The sequence below is a fragment of the Pseudophryne corroboree genome, chromosome 9, assembly GCF_028390025.1.
Source record: "Pseudophryne corroboree isolate aPseCor3 chromosome 9, aPseCor3.hap2, whole genome shotgun sequence".
In the NCBI taxonomy this organism is placed as follows: Eukaryota; Metazoa; Chordata; class Amphibia; order Anura; family Myobatrachidae; genus Pseudophryne; species Pseudophryne corroboree.
In genome coordinates this window covers 112,707,711-112,727,034 of record NC_086452.1, presented here as the reverse complement: position 1 = coordinate 112,727,034, position 19,324 = coordinate 112,707,711, and the positions used below count along the sequence as shown (strand labels likewise).

The window sequence follows — 19,324 nt, the reverse complement described above, 5'->3', positions numbered from 1 at the left end:
GGAGCCCCAGCGTCATGCGGTGGATTTAGTGGAAGCAGGGGAGGATTTTTGTTCTTGGGAACTGGCTGTATGGTGCAGCTTTTTCCCTCTACCCCTGCCTCTGGCCAGAAAGGACGCGCCTTTAACCCGCTTGCCTTTCTGGGGCCGAAAGGACTGTACCTGATAATACGGTGCTTTCTTAGGCTGTGAGGGAACCTGAGGTAAAAATGTCGACTTCCCAGCTGTCGCTGTGGAAACGAGGTCCGAGAGACCATCCCCAAACAATTCCTCACCCTTGTAAGGCAAAACCTCCATGTGCCTGTTAGAATCCGCATCACCTGTCCACTGCCGAGTCCATAATACTCTCCTGGCAGAAATGGACATTGCATTTATTCTAGATGCCAGCCGGCAAATATCCCTCTGTGCATCTCTCATATATAAGACTACGTCTTTAATATGCTCTATGGTTAGCAATATAGTGTCCCTGTCAAGGGAATCAATGTTATCAGACAGGGAATCAGACCACGCTGCTGCAGCACTTTCTTTACTAGAAGCTCAGGAGAGCCCCTAGTGTGCAACCAGCTCGAGCCGGGCACAAATTCTCACTGAGGTCTGGAGGAGGGGCATAGAGGGAGGAGCCAGTGCACACCAGTAGTCTTAATTCTTTCTTAGAGTACCCAGTCTCCTGCGGAGCCCATCTATTCCCCATGGTCCTTACGGAGTTCCCAGCATCCACTAGGACGTCAGAGAAAAAAAAAAAATATATATATATATATATATATACACACACACACACACACACACAGGTACAAGGCAATAACAGCCTGACAATTTTTTTACCCAGGAAATACCGTTGATGCCGACAGGGCATCCCCAAACAACTGTATCTCCCCTATCGTGTTTACTGTTTCAATCACACAAACACCAATTTGCTAATACTTAATTTCCCGAATCAAGTACTGCCATGCGCCGGCGAAGCCGACAGTTATCCCCACAGCAGCTTGTGACAAAGCCCTCACACCTGCCGACATATGTCGACTAACCAATAGTGGGTACAAACAGGGAAACAGTGAATATACCGTATGTAATGTAAGAGTGATTATGCGCCCATTATCAAACCTAAGGCTATATGACACCCATATAGCTTTAAAACACTGTGCCCCCTCCTCCAACTCACTATCCAGCAAGTCCTGGCGGGGATCTGAGGAAAATGGCGCTGATTCCCCTGTGAGGGCTAAGCTCCGCCCCTTCCCGGCACGCTTAAGCCCGCTCAACTTATATAAATATATAAACCTAAATCTAGCTGGGGACCCTATATACCGGGGGGTAACCCCCTGTATAAATCCCTAAATGTCCAAACGCAGCCCAGGGCGCCCCCCCTGCTCCCCGCACCCACGGAAGCCGTTGGTGTGTGGGAGCCATGGAGCGCAGCGTGCATGCTGTGGTACCCTGGTGGGGCGAAGACACCCGGTGTCTGGGTATGTTCCCCCGCCCGTGATCCTTCAATAAATCCCGCCCAGTGCGCTCCCCCCCAGCACACTGCACCCCAATGGTGTGCGGGAGCAGAGAGCGCAGCGCTACCACTGCTGCTCCCTCCCGTTCGCGGCGCACTGGCAGGGCGGGCACCGAAGTATGTCCCCCCGCCAGTGATCTACTAAGTACACATATACATACATGCTATATGCTGCCCAGGGCGCTCCCCCCCAGCGCCCTGCAGGCCGGTGGAGTGCGGGAGCAGGGAGCGCAGCGCTACAGCTGCTGCTCCCTCCCGTTCGCGGTACACTGGCGGGGCGGGCACCGGAGTACGTCCCCCCGCCAGTGATAAACATATTATACATATACTATATGCTGCCCAGGGCGCTCCCCCCCAGCGCCCTGCAGGCCGATAGTATGTGTGGGAGCAGGGAGCGCAGCGCTACCTCTGTCGCTCCCCCCTGCGGCACACTGGCGGGGTGAACATACCCTGTGCCCAGGCATCAAAATATGTCCCCCCGTCAGCATTTTAGCCCCTCAGCAACATGCCCCCAGGGCGCTCGCCCCAGCGCCCTGCACCCTGCCAGAGACGTTGGTGTGTGGGAGCTTGGAGCGCAGCACTACCGCTGCTGTTACCTCCGTTACTGAAGTCTTCTGCCGTCACTGAAGTCTTCTTTTCTTCCAATACTCACCGGCTTCTTTCTTCAGGCTTTTGTGAGGGGATTGACGGCGCGGCTCCGGGAACAAGCAGCTAGGCGCACCAAGTGATGAAACCCTCTGGAGCTAATGGTGTCCAGTAGCCGAGAAGCAGAGCCTTTGAACTAAGAAGAAGTAGGTCCTGCTTCTCTCCCCTCACTCCCACGCTGCAGGGAGCCTGTAGCCAGCAGGTCTCCCTGAAAATAAAAAACCTAACATAAAGTCTTTCAGAGAAACTCAGGAGAGCTCCCCTAGTGTGTGACCCATCACTCCTGGGCACAAAGTCTAACTGAGGTCTGGAGGAGGGGCATAGAGGGAGGAGCCAGTTCACACCCAGTTTAAGTCTTTATAGTGTGCCCAAGCTCCTGCGGATCCGTCTATACCCCATGGTCCTTTTGGAGTCCCCAGCATCCTCTAGGACGTATGAGAAATCCTGTGTGTTCAATCGTGATCTCCCAATGTGATAATGACTGGTGAGTGAGGATGTGGGACTATAAATACCCTGGACTATCATTACCTCACTTTCTGTATTAATATACCAATGAAAATTGTGATGTGAAATTAAGGCTAATTATTCCACTAAATGTAATCTCAAATACCCTATAAACTATAGAATGTTTAGCAAATTGCATATAAAGGCTTATGCAGGTTCTACCTTTATAAAAATGAGTGTAATATGAACATTATTAAGACCGGATGTGACATCACCTCCGAATTATAGTGGACTTCGGAAGTGTTATATATCACAAAGGCATATGGACTGGAGCGGATTACATATATGTTGCTACAACATGTATACATGTATGCAATTTGCTAAACATTCTATAGTTTATAGGGTATTTGAGATTACATTTAGTGGGATAATTAGCCTTAATTTCACATCACAATTTTCATTGGTATATTAATACAGGAAGTGAGCTAATGATAGTCCAGGGTATTTATAGTCCCACATCCTCACTCACCAGTCATTATCACATTGGGAGATCACGATTGAACACACAGGATTTTGTAAGTATAGGTTCACTCTAGGTAGGGAATGTAGCATTGAGATATGGACATTATATATTGATGTCGGGTTTAATCTAATTTATTATAGGCTACTATCATTTGTGGATTCTCCCATTGGTGGTTTGAAATTTAATGTTTTAGTAGGTATGTATATATTCATTTTTTATTTATTTTTTATTGTCCATTAATAAAGACTTAGAATAATGGATATCATTTCCATTTAGGAATATTTTCCAGTTAGGATTCTTACCTTTTATGGACCTATTTGTGTTGAGAACTGGGGTCTGGTGGATTTTTGAGTAAGTCATATGAATAGTTCATACGGGTATTTTCTTCTCTATATCTAGATTGTAAATTGATCACATGAAATTGTATTTTAGATCTGTGCGAATAATCTGAATTCTAAACGGTACGGTGGGCTTGACTATTCCGCAGATTGTCAGTATCTGAATTGATTGTATAGGTATGTACTGTCTTGATTCTTTGGTTCTGTACTGTTATTGTGTCATTGTATATATCATTAATGTGGGGACCCTGTGGGATTTCCAAGACACCATCTGGTTAGTTCTCATAAATGCTCATCTCCTGATATATTGTTATGTAATTCGATGTCCTCATTTCTCCTATTTTTGTATAAAGAATCAATTTGGATTGTTTACCATAATATTTAAGTTGATTGAGAAAATCACTTATGTATTTTTATTTATTCATTTAAAATGTGTGTTTTTACCAGCTTCTTTGACCATCCTTCTGAAGAAGTCCTATGTGGACGAAACGCGTCAGGGTTGAAGAGAGACTAATACTACCCTTCATTTCATCTATGGCACAAATTACACTGTGTATGTGAAAGGGTTCTCTGTTTGCTTAAATGTGCTTTTAATAAATTGCTATTAATGATCATATGTGGTCAATGGTATTGCTGGTAATAATTGGAAAGTGATATTAGCGCCTCCTGATTCACTGTTTGGTGGTGTGTAGTTTTGGTCCTGACTAACAGAAGGATATAATTAGGAAGGCAGCAATTAATCAGCGCAGAATAAGGGTATATTCTTTGTATTATAATATATATATATATATATATATATATATATATAAAATCTCAGTGCCTGCCCAGCCAATGACCTCACTGTACGTCACTGCTGTGGATACTGTAGACTTCGGAGAAATAGAGTTATCAACGGTAAGTCTATCATAACTACTTGTATACACCCACAAACAATTTAAAAAGAAACAGGCCTTGTGGGTATGGATACCATGAATTGTGAATACATCAAGGATGGAAAGGGATATCCCCGTACTGCAGCTCGCGGACAATCCTATTGATGCAGCTCTAAAGTTCTTATGAGTCTTTTCATGATGGTGCCTACACTCCCTGCTGGTTGGTGAAGCGTCCTCAACGCGTTTCAGACAGCACTCTATCCTTTTTCAAGAGATGCCACTAATGTATTCCTCCCGGTATTTTATTCCTGAGTCCAGTGGTCACATGACCTGTTTCCAATCAAAAACAACCTACAGCCCAGCTTTTTAATAACATAGCTAATTCGCTATAAACGTGTGAAATCCTTATATCACATTTGACATTATTAATTTTTCTATTAATAATCGAAATCATTAAAAATATATACAAATATAAAACATGTTTTAATATAAAGTATCTATTCAAAGCTGTGTATTTAGCACACTGATTTACTTTGAGGCATATATACTCATGGAGCCAGGTTAAAAAGAGAGAGGGGGAAAAGGAAAAGACACATATTTAGTGATCATGTATTTAAAATGATAGTACTAAAAATAAAAAGGCTTAACATGCTTGAAAAACTGGTTGGTTTATTGAATTCCCCTCTGGGTATTTTCCAGAAACCACTTTGTTTCAAATTCAAATTTTAAACCATTTAGTATTAGTGTTTTCATCTCTAACTTTTCTGTATCTTTTGTTCTCCAATTCCCTCTATCTAATTTGATTCCACCAACGTTTTTCAACTGGTTAATAATAAGAATTTACTCACCGGTAATTCTATTTCTCGTAGTCCGTAGTGGATGCTGGGTACTCCGTAAGGACCATGGGGAATAGACGGGCTCCGCAGGAGACTGGGCACTCTTAAAAGAAAGATTAGGTACTATGGCCCTCATTCCGAGTTGATCGGTCTGTATTTTTCATCGCATCGCAATGAAAATCCGCTTAGTACGCATGCGCAATATTCGCACTGCGACTGCGCCAAGTAATTTAACAATGAAGATAGTATTTTTACTCACGGCTTTTTCATCGCTCCGGCGATCGTAATGTGATTGACAGGAAATGGGTGTTACTGGGCGGAAACACAGCGTTTTATGGGCGTGTGGATGAAAACGCTACCGTTTCCGGAAAAAACGCAGGAGTGGCTGGAGAAACGGAGGAGTGTCTGGGCGAACGCTGGGTGTGTTTGTGACGTCAAACCAGGAACGACAAGCACTGAACTGATCGCACAGGCAGAGTAAGTCTGAAGCTACTCTGAAACTGCTAAGTAGTTTGTAATCGCAATATTGCGAATACATCGGTCGCAATTTTAAGAAGCTAAGATACACTCCCAGTAGGCGTAGGCTTAGCGTGTGTAACTCTGCTAAATTCGCCTTGCGACCGATCAACTCGGAATGAGGGCCTATATCTGGTGTGCACTGGCTCCTCCCTCTATGCCCCTCCTCCAGACCTCAGTTAGGGAAACAGTGCCCGGAAGAGCTGACATTACTAGGAAAGGATTTGGAATCCAGGGTAAGACTCATACCAGCCACACCAATCACACCGTACAACTTGTGATAACTATACCCAGTTAACAGTATGAACAACAACTGAGCCTCATTCAACAGATGGCTCAGAACAATAACCCTATAGTTAAGCAATTACTATATACAAGTATTGCAGAAAGTCCGCACTTGGGACGGGCTCCCAGCATCCACTACGGACTACGAGAAATAGAATTACCGGTGAGTAAATTCTTATTTTCTCTGACGTCCTAGTGGATGCTGGGTACTCCGTAAGGACCATGGGGATTATACCAAAGCTCCCAAACGGGCGGGAGAGTGCGGATGACTCTGCAGCACCGAATGAGCAAACTCAAGGTCCTCCTCAGCCAGGGTATCAAACTTGTAGAATTTTGCAAAAGTGTTTGATCCCGACCAAGTAGCAGCTCGGCAAAGTTGTAAAGCCGAGACCCCTCGGGCAGCCGCCCAAGAAGAGCCCACCTTCCTCGTGGAATGGGCTTTTACTGATTTAGGATGCGGCAGTCCAGCCGCAGAATGTGCAAGTTGAATCGTGCTACAGATCCAGCGAGCAATAGTCTGCTTTGAAGCAGGAGCACCCAGCTTGTTGGGTGCATGCAGGATAAACAGCGAGTCAGTTCTTCTGACTCTAGCCGTCCTGGATACATAGATTTTCAGGGCCCTGACTACGTCCAGCAACTTAGAATCCTCCAAGTCCCGAGTAGCCGCAGGCACCACAATAGGTTGGTTCACATGAAACGCTGAAACCACCTTTGGGAGAAATTGGGGACGAGTCCTCAATTCTGCCCTGTCCATATGGAAAATCAGATATGGGCTTTTACAGGACAAAGCCGCCAATTCTGACACACGCCTAGCTGAGGCTAAGGCCAACAGCATGACTACCTTCCACGTGAGATACTTCAACTCCACGGTCTGAAGTGGCTCAAACCAATGTGATTTTAGGAAATCCAACACTACGTTGAGATCCCAAGGTGCCACTGGAGGCACAAAAGGGGGCTGAATATGCAGCACTCCCTTAACAAACGTCTGAACTTCAGGCAGTGAAGCCAGTTCTTTTTGAAAGAAAATAGACAGGGCCGAAATCTGGACTTTAATGGATCCCAATTTTAGGCCCATAGTCACTCCTGACTGTAGGAAGTGCAGAAATCGACCCAGCTGAAATTCCTCTGTTGGGGCTTTCAAGGCCTCACACCAAGCAACATATCTTCGCCATATGCGGTGATAATGTTTTGCTGTCACATCCTTCCTAGCTTTTATCAGCGTAGGAATGACTTCAACCGGAATGCCCTTTTCCATTAGGATCCGGCGTTCAACCGCCATGCCGTCAAACGCAGCCGCGGTAAGTCTTGGAACAGACAGGGCCCCTGCTGTAGCAGGTCCTGTCAGAGCGGCAGAGGCCAAGGGTCCTCTGAGATCATTTCTTGTAGTTCCGGGTACCAAGTTCTTCTTGGCCAATCCGGAACGATGAGTATAGTTCTTACTCCTCTCTTTCTTATTATCCTCAGTACCTTTGGTATGTTAGGAAGAGGACGGAACACATAAACCGACTGGTACACCCACGGTGTCACTAGAGCGTCCACAGCTATCGCCTGAGGGTCCCTTGACCTGGCGCAATATCTTTTTAGCTTTTTGTTGAGGCGGGACGCCATCATGTCCACCTGTGGCCTTTCCCAACGATTTACAATCAGCTGGAAGACTTCTGGATGAAGTCCCCACTCTCCCGGGTGGAGGTCGTGCCTGCTGAGGAAGTCTGCTTCCCAGTTGTCCACTCCCGGAATGAACACTGCTGACAGTGCTATCACGTGATTTTCCGCCCATCGGAGAGTTCTTGTGGCTTCTGCCATCGCCATCCTGCTTCTTGTGCCGCCCTGTCGGTTTACATGGGCGACAGCCGTGATGTTGTCTGACTGAATCAGCACCGGCTGGTTTTGAAGCAGGGGTTCTGCTTGACTTAGGGCATTGTAAATGGCCCTTAGTTCCAGAATATTTATGTGTAGAGAAGTCTCCTGACTCGACCATTGTCCTTGGAAGTTTCTTCCCTGAGTGACTGCCCCCCAACCTCGGAGGCTGGCATCCGTGGTCACCAGGACCCAGTCCTGAATGCCGAATCTGCGGCCCACGAGAAGATGAGCACTCTGCAGCCACCACAGCAGAGACACCCTGGCCCTTGGGGACAGGGTGATCAGCCGATGCATCTGAAGATGCGATCCGGACCACTTGTCTAACAGATCCCACTGAAAGATCCTTGCATGGAACCTGCCGAAGGGAATTGCTTCGTAAGAAGCTACCATCTTTCCCAGGACTCGCGTGCAGTGATGCACCGACACCTGTTTTGGTTTCAGGAGGTCTCTGACCAGAGATGACAACTCCTTGGCCTTCTCCTCCGGGAGAAACACCTTCCTCTGTTCTGTGTCCAGACTCATGCCCAAGAACAGCAGACGCGTCGTAGGAACCAGCTGCGACTTTGGGATATTCAGAATCCAGCCGTGCTGTTGTAGCACTTCCTGAGATAGTGCTACTCCGACCAACAACTGCTCCTTGGACCTTGCCTTTATAAGGAGATCGTCCAAGTACGGGATAATTATAACTCCCTTCTTTCGAAGGAGTATCATCATTTCGGCCATTACCTTGGTAAATACCCTCGGTGCCGTGGACAGACCAAACGGCAACGTCTGGAATTGGTAATGGCAGTCCTGTACCACAAACCGGAGGTACTCCTGGTGAGGTGGGTAAATGGGGACATGTAGGTAAGCATCCTTGATGTCCAGTGATACCATAAAATCCCCCTCTTCCAGGCTTGCAATAACCGCCCTGAGCGATTCCATTTTGAACTTGAACTTCCTTATATAAGTGTTCAAGGATTTCAAATTTAGAATGGGTCTTACCGAACCGTCTGGTTTCGGTACCACAAACGTTGTGGAATAGTAACCCCGTCCCTGTTGAAGGAGGGGAACTTTGATTATCACCTGCTGGAGGTACAGCTTGTGAATTGCCGCCAGTACTACCTCCCTTTCCTTGGGAGTAGCTGGCAAGGCTGATTTGAGGTAACGGCGAGGGGGAGACGTCTCGAACTCCAGTTTGTATCCCTGAGATACCACTTGTAGAACCCAGAGATCCACCTGTGAGCGAACCCACTGGTCGCTGAAGTTCCAGAGACGGGCCCCCACCGCACCTGGCTCCACCTGTGGAGCCCCAGCGTCATGCGGTGGACTTAGTGGAAGCAGGGGAGGATTTTTGTTCCTGGGAACTGGCTGTCTGGTGCAGCTTTTTCCCTCTACCCCTGCCTCTGGGCAGAAAGGACGCGCCTCTGACCCGCTTGCCTTTCTGGGGCCGAAAGGACTGTACTTGATAATACGGTGCTTTCTTAGGCTGTGAGGGAACCTGAGGTAAAAAGGTCGACTTCCCAGCTGTTGCTGTGGATACGAGGTCCGAGAGACCGTCCCCAAACAATTCCTCACCCTTATAAGGCAAAACTTCCATGTGCCTTTTAGAATCAGCATCACCTGTCCACTGCCGAGTCCATAATACTCTCCTGGCAGAAATGGACATTGCATTAATTCTAGATGCCAGCCGGCAAATGTCCCTCTGTGCATCCCTCATATATAAGACTACGTCTTTAATATGCTCTATGGTTAGCAAAATCGTATCCCTGTCAAGGGAATCAATGTTATCTGACAGGGAATCAGACCATGCTGCTGCAGCACTACACATCCATGCTGAAGCAATAGCAGGTCTCAGTATAGTACCTGAGTGTGTATACACAGACTTCAGGATAGCCTCCTGCTTTCTATCTGCAGGCTCCTTTAAGGCGGCCGTATCCTGAGACGGCAGTGCCACCTTTTTTGATAAGCGTGTGAGCGCCTTGTCCACCCTAGGGGATGTTTCCCAACGCAACCTGTCCGTTGGCGGGAAAGGGTACGCCATTAGTAACCGCTTAGAAATCACTAATTTCTTATCTGGGGAATACCACGCATCTTCACACAATTCATTTAACTCATCAGATGGGGGAAAAGTCACTGGCTGCTTTTTCTCCCCAAACATAATACCCTTTTTAGTGGTAACCGGGTTAATGTCAGAAATGTGCAACACATTTTTCATTGCCGTAATCATGCATCGGATGGCCCTTGTGGATTGTACATTTGTCTCATCCTTGTCGACACTGGAGTCAGACTCCGTGTCGACATCTGTGTCTGCCATTTGAGGTAGCGGGCGTTTTTGAGCCCCTGATGGCCTCTGAGACGCTTGGGCAGGCGCGGGCTGAGATGCCGGCTGTCCCAAAGCTGTTACGTCATCGAACCTTTTATGCAAGGAGTTGACACTGTCGGTTAATACCTTCCACATATCCATCCACTCTGGTGTCGGCCCCGCAGGGGGCGACATCACACTTATTGGCTCCTGCTCCGCCTCCACGTAAGCGTCCTCATCAAACATGTCGACACAGCCGTACCGACACACCGCACACACACACACAGGGAATGCTCTGACTGAGGACAGGACCCCACTAAGTCCTTTGGGGAGACAGAGAGAGAGTATGCCAGAACACACCAGAGCTCTATATAACAGAGGGATTTACACTAACACACAGTGAATTTTCCCCCAATAGCTGCTTAGAACACCTTTTGGGCCTAAATTTATGTGCCCCCCCTCTCTTTTTTACCCTTTCCGTAGTGTATACTGCAGGGGAGAGCCTGGGGAGCATCCTTCCAGCGGAGCTGTGAAGAGAAAATGGCGCTGGCTGTGCTGAGGAAGATAGCCCCGCCCCTTCAGCGGCGGGCTTCTCCCGCTTTTTTAATATAATATTTATGGCGGGGGATTAGGCACATATACAGTTTATAACTGTATTATGTGCATTTTGCCAACAAAGGTATACATATTGCAGCCCAGGGCGCCCCCCCCCAGCGCCCTGCACCCACCAGTGACCGGAGCGTGTGGTGTGCTGTGGGAGCAATGGCGCACAGCTGCAGTGCTGTGCGCTACCTTATTGAAGACCGGAGTCTTCAGCCGCCGATTTTCTCCTGGAATCTTCCGTCTTCTGGCTCTGCAAGGGGGACGGCGGCACGGCTCCGGGAACGGACGATCGAGGTCGGGCCCTGTGTTCGATCCCTCTGGAGCTAATGGTGTCCAGTAGCCTTAGAAGCACAAGCTAGCTGCAAGCAGGTAGGTTTGCATCTCTCCCCTCAGTCCCTCGTAGCAGTGAGTCTGTTGCCAGCAGATCTCACTGAAAATAAAAAACCTAACAAATACTTTCTTTTCTAGTAAGCTCAGGAGAGCCCACTAGGTGCATCCAGCTCTGGCCGGGCACAGATTCTAACTGAGGTCTGGAGGAGGGGCATAGAGGGAGGAGCCAGTGCACACCAGATATAGTACCTAATCTTTCTTTTAAGAGTGCCCAGTCTCCTGCGGAGCCTGTCTATTCCCCATGGTCCTTACGGAGTACCCGGCATCCACTAGGACGTCAGAGAAATTACATTCATGTTTGTCCTTAACATGTATCGACACACTGTGATTCTCGTACGCTTTCTAAAGTGAAATTCATTAGTGTTCCACTTTAAAGGGATAGTATGGTAAGCCTGTATACTACAATAATAACACAGTGGGAAGAACTGTTCTGTGCCAGGAGCAGGTACCATGCTTACTTAGTACTTAGAGGGGAACCTATACAACCAAAATCCTTCAGTATAATCACAAATGCTGACACTTGTTTTCACACGCAATTCGTTTCCAATCAGTCAGCGCGGGGCGCCCCATTCAAATATGGAGCCGAGCGCTTTTTCAGACACCACCAGCTGAAAATAATAAGCTCTTCCGGGTCACGCGCCTTCATCGTGATTGGTCCTTGTAGTGTCGTGTCGTCGCAGCAATCTCTGTCTCTGGTGCGTGTCAGAGCGAAGCGCCATTTTGTCGGCGACCATATTGCGATCCGTGGCTGCGGTGCTGTGGCTGTACGCACTCGGTGGGTGCGCTTTGCGTGTTATACGTACTTTACTGTGTAATGTGTGTCCCTACTTTTACCTACTGTACATTGAACGTCTCTCTAGGTGCATGGCAGCGGGATAGATGTGCGGGTGTGATGTGCCCCCTAGCTGCATTGTGTGATAGCTGCTTAGAGGCAGCGGTGTGTCTGCAGGAGGAGCACTCCCTGCTCGGTATCTGTGTAGGAAATGGGATTTGGGCTGAGGGCTAGGTGGGAGCCCTGTGTTTAGGACAGCTACCCCCATGCAGTATATATCTATTGCACCAGGTGCCATGCTGGGCCTGTGAGAAGAGTGGTTGTTCCAGGTCAATACTGTATATCCGTGTATTGGCCCTCATTCCGAGTTGTTCGCTCGCAAGCTGCTTTTAGCAGCATTGCACACGCTAAGCCGCCGCCTACTGGGAGTGAATCTTAGCTTAGCAGAATTGCGAACGAAAGATTCTCTAAATTGCGAATAGAAATTTCTTAGCAGTTTCTGAGTAGCTCGACACTTACTCTGCCACTGCGATCAGTTTATTCAGTTTCGTTTCTGGTTTGACGTCACAAACGCACCCAGCGTTCGCCCAGACACTCCCCCGTTTCTCCAGCCACTCCCGCGTTTTTCCCAGAAACTGCAGCGTTTTTTTACACACACCAATAAAACGGTCAGTTTCCGCCCAGAAACACCCACTTTCTGTCAATCACACTCCGATCACCAGAACGAAGAAAAAACCTCGTAATGCCGTGAGTAAAATACCAAACCTCTTAGCAAATTTACTTGACGCAGCCGCAGTGCGAACATTGCGCATGCGCAATTAGCGGAAAATCGCACCAATGCGAAGAAAAATAACGAGCGAACAACTCGGAATGTGGGCCATTGTGTCTTTCTTGTCTTGGGAAATGTGCTGCTCAGTCTCTGGGTAGTTGTTCTTTTTAAAGTAACGACTATATTTATCTGGTTTAGAAGTTTGGGTATATAAACTGTGAATGAAGTTGTGTAACAATTATTACTAAAGTGCGGACACTAAAGGGGAGGGGGTAAAGTAGCAGACCAGGACAAGTAACCCAGAGCAACCCAATAGGTTCCAGTTATCATTTTATAGACATACAACAAAAGGGAGAGAAGAAGACTCTTTTGTGGGTGCACTCTTGTATGTTTAAGAGGTCTCAGAAGAGACAATAAGTAAAGATTATAAATGAATTTTTAAATATAACTTTTATTAACAATAATTGATAAAATAGTAGAGTTTACTGTCAAAAATTGGAGGTAGGGGTGGGGGGAAGGGTGGGGGGGAGTTGGGGAATAGAAAGGGGGAACACAGAACGAATTAATTACAGTGTAAATACTGAATATTGTTCTGGAATGCCTGGGTGCGATAATAACAGCTGGAGACCCTGAAAATTGAAGCGTTTTTATTCTCTCATGAGCGATGATGAGGAGACAGATGGGATGATTAAAGATGGAATGAGCAAGATGAATCTGCTGTCAGTGTTAGACGCTGAGCAAAACCGTCCAGGAATTTCTACTAAACTGAGTATTCCTCGAGAGTCTCCCACTCGAGTACTGACCCAGCCCTACACTGCTTAGCTTCCAAGATCGGAAGGATTCGGGCGTTACCAGTGTGGTATGATAGTAGAAAAAATATTAGATATCGAGGGCTCGAGAATCACTGATGAGAGTTCACGAAAATGGAGAAATAAAAGAAAAGACAAGAGAATGAGTGGAGGAGGAAAATAGGGGATCTGCTGCCACCGTTAGACCGGGATAATTACCCCTGAATCAGTGGTGAGAGTCCTGAAGATAGTATAAAGTGAGGAAAAGGAAACGATACTGATAGGTAAAAAAAAATAAAAAAAAAAAAAAATTTTGAGATTGGTTGATAGACAATGGGCTGCTTGATTGCAGGATGCTGATAGTACCTATGATAAAGGTACTAGGTGTGATAAAAAGCAATTTGTACACAATTAGCAGTCAAATAAATTGATTAGACCCATACATCACCATCAATTTGCTACTATCAGATTATTATAATTATACCAAAATGGTATCAGGTGGAAAAAGAAGGAGAAAATGAACAACCGTTTCTTATTTGTGTTCCGCTGTATGCAGAGCTGCAGAAATACTATATAATATGATTGCAAGATGCTGATAGTACCTATGATAAAGGTACTTGGTGTGATAAAGAGCAATTGTACACAATTAGCAGATAATTAAATTGATTGGAACCATGCATCACCATCAATTTGATGCTGACAGATTATTGCACATTGTACCAAAATGGTATCAGGTGAAAAGAGAAAGAGATAATGAACAACAGTTGATTATACAGAGCTGCAGCAATGCTATATAATACGCAGTATAGAGGATAGTGATAAATTGCTCAGCCAAATGATTAGATCAAAATGACTGAAAATAAAGGTTTAAACAGTATCCTATGTGGTATTAAGCCGCTAAATGCCGACTATCTGTAAAACGGGTACTTGCAAAAAACAGCTTGATGAATGCTATTATCAAATATAAATATGCAAAAAGATGCTGATATTGAGCAGATATTACCCGGAATTGTATGGAACGATCAGTCACTAATATGAGCAGGATACTTTCTGAGTGCGGAATGTCCGTGTCAAAGTCCAGGCAAATTGAAGATGCAGGATACACTGGTTCCCAGGAGCTGAGCAGTTCGTTTATAGCCGCACTGCCGATCAAAGTACCTGATGTATTGTGGAGACGTGGTCAGGTTGGCTGAGGAGAAGAGAGACACAATGTTCCTGGTCCCATCGCGGCAGTATCTAGCGGCGGCGAAGGAAGTGATCAAGCCCGGTGAACGGGTGAAACTAGTTTTCCGTTCCCTATCCCCACTGCCTGGGTGTGACAGCTGATTCCGGACATCCTGAACCACGAGCCGCTCTTTCCCCAGCAGCCGCTGCATCAACCCGCCGCCGCTAGATACTGCCGCGATGGGACCAGGAACATTGTGTCTCTCTTCTCCTCAGCCAACCTGACCACGTCTCCACAATACATCAGGTACTTTGATCGGCAGTGCGGCTATAAACGAACTGCTCAGCTCCTGGGAACCAGTGTATCCTGCATCTTCAATTTGCCTGGACTTTGACACGGACATTCCGCACTCAGAAAGTATCCTGCTCATATTAGTGACTGATCGTTCCATACAATTCCGGGTAATATCTGCTCAATATCAGCATCTTTTTGCATATTTATATTTGATAATAGCATTCATCAAGCTGTTTTTTGCAAGTACCCGTTTTACAGATAGTCGGCATTTAGCGGCTTAATACCACATAGGATACTGTTTAAACCTTTATTTTCAGTCATTTTGATCTAATCATTTGGCTGAGCAATTTATCACTATCCTCTATACTGCGTATTATATAGCATTGCTGCAGCTCTGTATAATCAACTGTTGTTCATTATCTCTTTCTCTTTTCACCTGATACCATTTTGGTACAATGTGCAATAATCTGTCAGCATCAAATTGATGGTGATGCATGGTTCCAATCAATTTAATTATCTGCTAATTGTGTACAATTGCTCTTTATCACACCAAGTACCTTTATCATAGGTACTATCAGCATCTTGCAATCATATTATATAGTATTTCTGCAGCTCTGCATACAGCGGAACACAAATAAGAAACTGTTGTTCATTTTCTCCTTCTTTTTCCACCTGATACCATTTTGGTATAATTATAATAATCTGATAGTAGCAAATTGATGGTGATGTATGGGTCTAATCAATTTATTTGACTGCTAATTGTGTACAAATTGCTTTTTATCACACCTAGTACCTTTATCATAGGTACTATCAGCATCCTGCAATCAAGCAGCCCATTGTCTATCAACCAATCTCAAAATTTTTTTTTTTTTTTTTTTTACCTATCAGTATCGTTTCCTTTTCCTCACTTTATACTATCTTCAGGACTCTCACCACTGATTCAGGGGTAATTATCCCGGTCTAACGGTGGCAGCAGATCCCCTATTTTCCTCCTCCACTCATTCTCTTGTCTTTTCTTTTATTTCTCCATTTTCGTGAACTCTCATCAGTGATTCTCGAGCCCTCGATATCTAATATTTTTTCTACTATCATACCACACTGGTAACGCCCGAATCCTTCCGATCTTGGAAGCTAAGCAGTGTAGGGCTGGGTCAGTACTCGAGTGGGAGACTCTCGAGGAATACTCAGTTTAGTAGAAATTCCTGGACGGTTTTGCTCAGCGTCTAACACTGACAGCAGATTCATCTTGCTCATTCCATCTTTAATCATCCCATCTGTCTCCTCATCATCGCTCATGAGAGAATAAAAACGCTTCAATTTTCAGGGTCTCCAGCTGTTATTATCGCACCCAGGCATTCCAGAACAATATTCAGTATTTACACTGTAATTAATTCGTTCTGTGTTCCCCCTTTCTATTCCCCAACTCCCCCCCACCCTTCCCCCCACCCCTACCTCCAATTTTTGACAGTAAACTCTACTATTTTATCAATTATTGTTAATAAAAGTTATATTTAAAAATTCATTTATAATCTTTACTTATTGTCTCTTCTGAGACCTCTTAAACATACAAGAGTGCACCCACAAAAGAGTCTTCTTCTCTCCCTTTTGTTGTATGTCTTACCACTGACTCAGGGTGCACCACCAAACTCAAGATAACATTAGAAAACTCAGATTTTCTCGTTGTATCATGTATTTTGGTTCTAACAATATCTATTAGATACCTTACCATTCTCCAGTGCGGTATACCCCCAATACATTCATCATTTTATAGACGTTAGAGGGATACCGCACTGATCTTGAAATAATAGATATTAGTAAAAAAAAACTAACTAAATTTCTCTGACGTCCTAGTGGATGCTGGGAACTCCGTAAGGACCATGGGGAATAGCGGGCTCCGAAGGAGGCTGGGCACTCTAGAAAGATTTATGACTACCTGGTGTGCACTGGCTCCTCCCACTATCAGGGCCGTCTTTTCGTATGGGCTCAATGGGCTCTTGCCCAAGGGCCCCAGGAATATAAGGGCCCTAGGCTGATAGCTGAGGGTCCCCTCTTTCCAGGGGTACCAGATTTTTGAAAATCGGCCCTGGGGAACCGGAGATATCAGACTTGAAAGCAGTGGTCCCCATCCAAGCCTGTTAATTGCTCTTCCCAGCCAGATATCTCGGGTTCTGTCTAACTTAGAGTTTTTATGAGGGTACAAGCCTAAATCTGGGACTCTCCTCTTTTAGTGGACACTGGCAGCTTGTCTCTACTATGCCCAGAACCAGAGATATCAGCCTTCCAGCAGCTGGTCCCTGCTCCAGCTCCACACGCCTAATATGCAGTTTTATATTTTCATTGGTGAATTGCTCTGGCTCCTGAACTCTGATTCAAAGCTAAGAAATATATTTTCAGGAGCTGGAGATATCTGCAGTCAAGCAAGCTGCCCTCCCACCAGAAATTGATAAATATTAAGCCCACTCCACTTTCCACCCCTCCCCTACGTATTAAACACCTCCTACCTCCCTGGAAGTCATGTACCAGGGCCCCTTCATTCAGCCCAATGCCCCCTTCTACAGTTTAGCCCCCTCTGTGCAGTAAAGGAGTAATTAGCAGAAATTACTGCTCCAGGTCCTACATGCTGAGCGTCAGACAGAACACCCCCTACCGCCCGCGGGACATCAAAGCTGCCGCCGATAGCACCCCCCAACCCTACCGCTGGAGGATGGGTAGGGGGCCCAGTGCCTTGCTGTGCCCAGGGGCCTACACTGCTGTTAAGACGGCTCTGCCCACTATGACCCTCCTCCAAGCCTCAGATACCCCTTTCACACCGCAGCTTATACCCGGTATTTTGCCGTTTTAACTGGCTTCCTAAACGGGTCAAGCTGCGATGTGAAAGGGTCCCCTTCAATTTACCGTTTTCAAAATACCGGTATTTTGAAACGGTAAAAAAGCAGGGTTTTACCCGTTTCAGTCCCATTTCACTGTGCAGTGTGAAAGGGTCTGAAACGGTATTTGCAAGCCCCAGAAGATGATAGGCTGTCTCCATGTGTGATGTCACCAGCCACAACCAGGAAACAGCTTGGAAAACACAGGAGACACATGAGAGAGTGGCTTTATAAACGTTTAAATGTGAAAAACACGGAAAAAAATGGCGTGGGGTCCCCCATCCAAAGCATAACCAGCCTCGGGCTCTTCGAGCTGGTCCTGGTTCTAAAAATGCGGGGAAAAAATTGACAGGGGATCCCCCGTATTTTTAAAACCAGCACCGGGCTCTGCGCCTGGTGCTGGTGCAAAAAATACGGGGGACAAAACGAGTAGGGGTCCCCCGTATTTTTCACACCAGCATCGGGCTCCACTAGCTGGACAGATAATGCCACAGCCGGGGGTCACTTTTATGCCGTGCCCTGCGGCCGTGGCATTAAATATCCAACTAGTCACCCCTGGCCGGGGTACCCTGGGGGAGTGGGGACCCCTTCAATCAAGGGGTCCCCCCCCCCCAGCCACCCAAGGGCCAGGGGTGAAGCCCGAGGCTGTCCCCCCCCCCCCCCCCATCCAATGGGCTGCGGATGGGGGGGCTGATAGCCTTGTCAAAATTGAAAGAATATTGTTTTTTACAGTAGTACTACAAGTCCCAGCAAGCCTCCCCCGCAAGCTGGTACTTGGAGAACCACAAGTACCAGCATGCGGGAGAAAAACGGGCCCGCTGGTACCTGTAGTACTACTGGGAAAAAAATACCCAAATAAAAACAGGACACACACACCGTCGACAGTAAAACTTTATTTCATACGTCGACACACACATACTTACCTATGTTCACACGCCGACATCGGTCCTCTTCTCCATGTAGAATCCACGGATACCTGAAAAGAAAAGATCAATATACTCACCTCAGCCATGGTCCAGAGATAAATCCACGTACTTGGCAAAAAAACAAAGCGAACACCCGCTCCATGCCGGACTGAAAGGGGTCCCATGCTGACACATGGGACACCTTTCCACGAATGAGACCTGTCAGTGACAGCTGTCACAGAAAGGTCTCTAAGCCAATCAGGAAGCGCAACTTCGTTGCGCTCACCTGATTGGCTGTGCGCTGTCTGTACTGTGACAGCACATCGCAAAGCCGCTCCATTACTTTCAATGGTGGGAACTTAGCGGCTAGCGGTAAGGTCACCCGCCGGTCAGCGGCTGACCGGCGGGTGACCCCACCGCTACCCGCAAAGTTCCCACCATTGAAAGTAATGGAGCGGCTTTGCGATGTGCTGTCACAGTACAGACAGCGCCCAGCCAATCAGGTGAGCGCCACGGAAGTAGCGCTTCCTGATTGGCTGAAGGGACTTCAGTGACAGGAGTCACGTGATGTCCCGGCATTCGGGGAGAGGGGTCTCATATGTTAGCATGGGACCCCTTTCGGTCCGCAGGTCCGGGTGTTCGTTTTCTTTTTTTGCCAAGTCCGTGGATTTATCTC

General features: G+C 46.6%; 1 protein-coding gene and 2 pseudogenes across 2 annotated transcripts in view; 2 read left to right on the top strand and 1 right to left on the bottom strand.

Annotated features, from left to right (window-relative positions):
• Positions 1–11,758: 11,758 nt before the first annotated feature.
• Positions 11,759–19,324, top strand: part of LOC134957687 (ATP-dependent RNA helicase A protein-like) — a 699,701-nt gene continuing 692,135 nt past the window's right edge. For both annotated transcript variants that reach the window (XM_063939766.1, XM_063939767.1), the window contains exon 1: positions 11,759–11,863. The gene's annotated coding sequence lies outside the window, so the exon portion shown is untranslated. The remainder of the gene's footprint in view (positions 11,864–19,324) is intronic.
• LOC134964042 (5S ribosomal RNA) lies at positions 13,384–13,502 on the bottom strand (annotated as a pseudogene).
• On the top strand, positions 15,957–16,075 carry LOC134964041 (5S ribosomal RNA; annotated as a pseudogene).